Source organism: Mixophyes fleayi (genome assembly GCF_038048845.1).
Source record: "Mixophyes fleayi isolate aMixFle1 chromosome 4 unlocalized genomic scaffold, aMixFle1.hap1 SUPER_4_unloc_4, whole genome shotgun sequence".
NCBI lineage: Eukaryota > Metazoa > Chordata > Amphibia > Anura > Limnodynastidae > Mixophyes > Mixophyes fleayi.
This window is the reverse complement of record NW_027445890.1, coordinates 160,440-166,439: the sequence shown is the minus strand read 5'-3', so window position 1 is coordinate 166,439 and position 6,000 is coordinate 160,440.

The following is a 6,000-nucleotide window of genomic DNA, read 5'->3' as shown; positions in this document are numbered from 1 at the left end:
GTCTCAGGCAAGCAGGCAAGGTCCAAGGTACAGGCAGGGGTCATACACAGAAGTTCAGTCCAGCAGGTATATACCAAATAGCACAAGAGCAGGTTAGCAGCAGCCAGGAACAAATGGATGAACTGCTCAGAGCACAGCTAGAGGCAGGTACTTAAAACAGTGTACAAGGTGCAGTTCTAATTAGCATCAGACAAGGAGATTAACTCCTTCAGGCATGTTGCAGAGTTCAGGTGCAGGACAGCAGCAGCACCTCTGATGGATTATAGGTACTGCTGCCAGATACAAAACAAAGGCAGTCATAACATAGCCGCCCCTTTAAGGAGCGGATTCCAGACGCTCCATACATGCTCCCTTCAGGTTTTTCTCCTCTTCTTTTTCTTTTTATAAGATCTCCCTGGAGACACAATTGGGCTCTTCTCTAATGGAGTACAGAGAAGACCCCATTCTTCAGAAGCAGAAGAATTGTAAAGTTTGTCCACTAACTCTCTAGTATCCTCCACAAATTCAATTTCAGAGTCTGAGTCCCAGCCTAGAGTCGGGATAGGACCTTTTATTTTATCACCCGATGATGATATGCCCAAAAAGCCAGTCACCAAGGTTGGTGTTTGTTGTGACTGAAGTGGCAAAGCAAAGGTTTTTCCATTCTTGTTAACCTTCTCCCTAGGTGACCTAGACTGTCTGATGGAAGACACATTCATAGAGGTCTTATGGACAGGTGCAGGAACTGACGCACAGGTTGGAACGGGCACAGAAAAATCGTGATCAAATGACTTGACTGTGGATGGAGTGTACTTCTGACAAACAGTATTAACAGTCCATGGTATTATGAATAATGGGGTCATCGGAATTTAGTAATGAGAAGTCCCAGGTTTGTGGCTCCCCTCTAAAACACATAATAATTGAACCCACTTGGTTAAATTGATCAACAAAATAAACCGGACAATCTTGAAACTGTTTCATGGAAAGTTTGAGTACCATAACAAACTGTTTGATGTCTCCATCAAAGAAGACTGGAGGAGGATCTGATGACTCGGAAAAGGCTTTTGGGCATTCAGGCTCAATAGCAGTCTCTGGAGAGTACCCAGCTTGTGCAGCAGTCTCTGGAGAGTCCTCAACTGGAACGGCAGAGCAGGAGTCCCGACTGGGATGGCAAGTTGGGCACACTTGATGGGAAGCCCGTACTGGGCACAGAACTCTGACTGGATTGCACTGTGAGATGCCTCAGAGCAGACAGCACTATGAGATGCCTCAGAGCAGACAGCACTGTGAGATGCCTCAGAGCAAACAGCACTGTGAGATGCCTCAATGCAGACAGTAGCAAGTGGTAACTCGGGCTAAACCGCATGGACAGTCAACTCGGGCTGAAACGCATGGGCAGGCAACTCGGGCTGGACCGCATGGACAAGCAACTCGGGCTGGACCGCATGGACAGGCAACTCGGGCTGAACCGCATGGAGAGGCAACCCGGGCTGAACCGCATGGACAGGCAACTCGATAGGGGACTGGAGGTACAGGGCCCTCTCTGGAACGGGCTGGAGGGACAGGGCCCTCTCTGGAACAGGCTGGAGGGACAGGGTCCTCTCTGGAATGGGCTGGAGGGACAGAGCCCTCTCTGGAGGAGACTGTAAGGGCAGCGCCCCCTCTGGAGCAGACTGTAAGGGCAGCGCCCCCTCTGGAGCAGATTTTAAGGGCAGCACCCTCTCTGGAGCAGATTGTAAGGGCAGCGCCCCCTCTGGAGCTGAAGACTCGGGAGTAGAGGCAGCGGCTGAAGCCCAGGGAGTAGAGGCAGCGGCTGAAGACCCGGGAGTAGAGGCAGCGGCTAAAGACCTGGGAGTAGAGGCAGCGGCTGAAGACTCGGGAGTAGAGGGAGCAGACTCAGGACCGGACACAGCGGACTCAGAACCGGACACAGCGGACTCGGGACAGACACAGCTGACTCAGGACCGGACACAGCGGACTCAGGACTGAAGGCAGAGGCTGGCACCTCGGAACAGGAGGCAATGGCCGGAGACCCAGTCCTGGCGGTAGCTGGAACTGGCATCACAGGATAGGCAGTAGCTGGAACTGGCACCGCAGGACAGGCGGCAACTGGAACTGGCACCGCAGGAAAGACGGCAACTGGAACTGGCACCGCAGGACAGGTGGCAACTGGAACTGGCACCGCAGGACAGGTGGCAACTGGAACTGGCAGATTAGGCTGAAGTAAAGCAACAGGAGGTGCTGTGCAGAACAATCTAGGGTCTGGAGAGGAGCACACTGAAGGCTGCTCCATAGGATGTTGTTGTCTGCGGAGCGGACAACTTTGTAAGAGATGTTCGCCACTGGCGCAGTAGAGGCATAGTTTAACAATCCTTCTGCGCCATCGTTCCTCCTCAGTGAGAGGGGGACGCAGGTAGCTTGGTCGTTTAGAATCCCTAATGGTAGGGACCGCTGGCAATATCATAGATGCAGCACCAATGTCAGAAAAAGTTCTGGGAGAATTCTCTGCAGTCTGAATGCTTTCATTAGAGGAGTTTGTTGCTTTAAAATCAGAATTAGTGTTGAAATTACTTATCACAGCAGCAGGAAGAGTTTTAAGTAGTTCTTGGAGTAAAATGGATAGTTGTATGATTTGGTAACAGAGCTGAACAATGTCCATTTGCAGCATTTGTAATTGTGGATTTACAGACATGTCTAATAGCCAAACACAGAGTTCAATGCAACAACACTAGGAATTCCAGGACTAAGGCAGAGAGTGTGCAATCAGCAGGCCCAGATTGTATGGCAGTTCATCATGTTATGAATCCCAGTGCAGTCACAAAGTGCAACAGAAGTGTAAGGCAAAGTGTATTTATTCAGGTTAATATATTAACAAAGATAACTGAAATAAACGGATAACAGGTTCCAAAAGAGACTGTATAGTAAAATGGCAGGAACAAGTATGATAAGTTTACCCCAGTCCAGAAGGCACAAGGATGTCCAGGAAAGCAGACAGAGTCCAGGGATCAAATAGAGACCAGACAAACAAATCCAAATAGCCAGGCAGATATCAAGCAAATAGGCGAGGTCCAGAAGTCTGTCCAAAAGGTCAGGGCAACAGGTAAAACAGCGTGGTCCAAGGTACAGGCAAATGATTTGGGGTCTCAGGCAAGCAGGCAAGGTCCAAGGTAAAGGCAGGGGCAGGGCCATCTTTTCCATTGGGCACGGTGGGCAGCTGCCCGGGGGGCCCCACGAGCAAGTGGGCCCCATAGGCACTTCTCTTAATGAGAATAAATAATCCTGCAAAAGAAAAAAAAAAACAACAAAAAAAAACTACACCGGTCACTGAGCAAGTACATCTATCTATCTATATATATCTATATCTGTATCTGTATCTGTATCTGTATCTGCATACATCTAAATATCTATATCTATATCTATATCTATGGGCCCCGGTGCACTGCTTTTCCCAGGGGCCCATAATGTTGTTAAGATGGCCCTGTGCAGGGGTCATACACAGAAGTTCAGTCCAGCAGGTATACCAAATAGCACAGGAGCAGGTTAGCAGCAGCCAGGAACAAATGGATGAACTGCTCAGAGCACAGCTAGAGGCAGGTACTTAAAGCAGTGCAACAGGTGCAGTTCTAATTAGCATCAGACAAGGAGATTAACTCCTTCAGGCATGTTGCAGAGTTCAGGAGCAGGACAGCAGCAGCACCTCTGATGGATTATAGGTTCTGCTGCCAGATACAAAACAAAGACAGTCATAACATCCATTTATCTAATTAATTGCTCTTCCGTTCTGGTGATCTTGGGGCATACCTGGCTGCAGCTCCACAGTCCGGTCATCGATTGGAACAAGGGAGACATCATTCATTGGAGTCCTTCTTGTTCTTCATCCTGCTTATCTGTGCCTGTTAGTCTGCTCCAGGTTCCTCTAGATCAGCTTCCGTCACCCTACAATAAGTTTTCTGATGTATTCTCTAAGCAGTCAGCTGACACGCTACCTCCTCATCATGATTACGATTGCACTATTGACATAGATCCTGGCTCTAAAACTCCCAAAAGGGAGACTGTACTCTCTCTCGTTACCAGAAACACATTCCATGGAGGAGTATATTAAGGATAACCTTAAAATGGGCTTTATTAGGCATTCTAAATCCCCGGTAGGAGCCAGGTTCTTCTTTGTGACTAAAAAAGGACGGTTCTCTTCGACCTTGAATTGACTTTCGTGGGTTAAGTACAATCACATCAGAAACACCTACCCACTTCCACTCATATCAGTCCTTTTTTTTTATAAACTCAGAAGTGCTTCAGTATTCACCAAGATTGATCTACGAGGAGCATACAACCTTATACGTATCAAGGACAGGGATGAAGGGAAGAACGCATTCAACACCCACTCAGGTCACTATGAGTACCTGTCCATGCCTTTTCGTTTATGCAACGCACATGCTGTCTTTCAGGATCTAATAAGCAATGTTCTACGAGAGTTATTAGGGCGCTTTGTCGTGTTATACCTGATATATTCTTCATCCGTGGACCAACACCGCCTTCACGTGAAACATGTCCTTTCTAAACTTCGGCAACATCAACTCATTGCCAAGCTAGAAAAGTGTGAATTTGAGATCCATAAGGTCTCATTTCTAGGTTATATTTCTAGGATGGGTTACTCATGGATCCCAGCAAGGTCCAAGCAGTCTTAGATTGGGTATGCCCAACCAATCTGAAGGCCGTACAAAGATTCCTGGGCTTTAGAATTATTACCTGATATTTATTAATTCCTTCTTGGACCTGGTAGCTCCTCTAACTGCCCTAATCTGGCAAACGTCTAAATTCCAGACAAGCACGCTGGGCCTTGTTTTCTACCCGCTTCAAGTTTATTATTTCTTACAGACCTGGTTCCAAGAATGTTTAAGCGGATGCACGGACGCACTCTCCTGCCGCTTTATGACCTCTCATGCCCCTTCCACTGTTCTGCTGTCTACAGTTCCTTCATCCTCAATTCATTTAGGATTTACCCAGGATTTGGGTGCTGCTCTCCACCATTTCCAAAGAATTGCTCCTCCTCAGACTCCTTCAGATAAATTGTTTGTACCAGTCCATCTCAGGAAGGCTGTACTATCTGAGGCTCATGACAACAAGATTGTCGGACATCCTGGAGTTTTCAAAACCACTGAAGTCCTCCTGCGCACAGTTTTGTGGCCCTATTTGGCCACTGATTTTAAAGAGTTTGCACTCTCATGTAGAGATTGTGCTAGAAACAAGAGTATCAGAAGCTCTCCGTCGGGACAAATAATGTCGTTGTCCACTCCAAGTAAACCTTGGTCACATCTGTCGATGGACCTCATTGTAGATTTACCCTGGTCACCCGGTCACAAAACAATCTGGGTGGTGGTAGATGAATTTAACAAGATGGCCCACTTTATCGCTTTGGCAGGTCTACCCAATGCCCGAACTCTGGCATCACTATTCATTCGCTATATCTTCCATCTCCACGGTCTGCCTGAAGATATTGATTCTGATCGTGGGTCTCAGTTCATGGCTCAGTTTTGGAGATCTTTCTGCAACCACCTTGACATCAACATCAGTCTGTCTTTTGCTTACCATCCACAGTCAAACAGAAAAAGACAATCAGTCATTGGAACAATTCATCTTATTATATTTTTCCAAATGTCATAACAATTGATCTTCTTTACTTCCGTGGGACGAATTTGCCTATAATAACTCTTGCCATTTTTCCACCCGCACATCTCCATTCTTTTGCAACTATGGCCTCCATCCCAGGTCTAATTCTCTTGCTTCAATCAACTCTTCTGGTTCTCCTGGGGTACGCCAAACAGCCTCCCATCTCACAATTATTTGGAAGAAGTTCCATTCCGCCCTGCTTCAGGCCACCTCTCGGTCAATTTTTTTTGCAGATCGTCATTTCAGGAACTGTTCTCTTAAGGTGTGAGACAAAGTCTGGTTGTCCACCCGGAATATTAGGCTCAAACAACCCTGCAAGAAATTGGGACCTAGGTTCATTAGACCGTTTTCTAT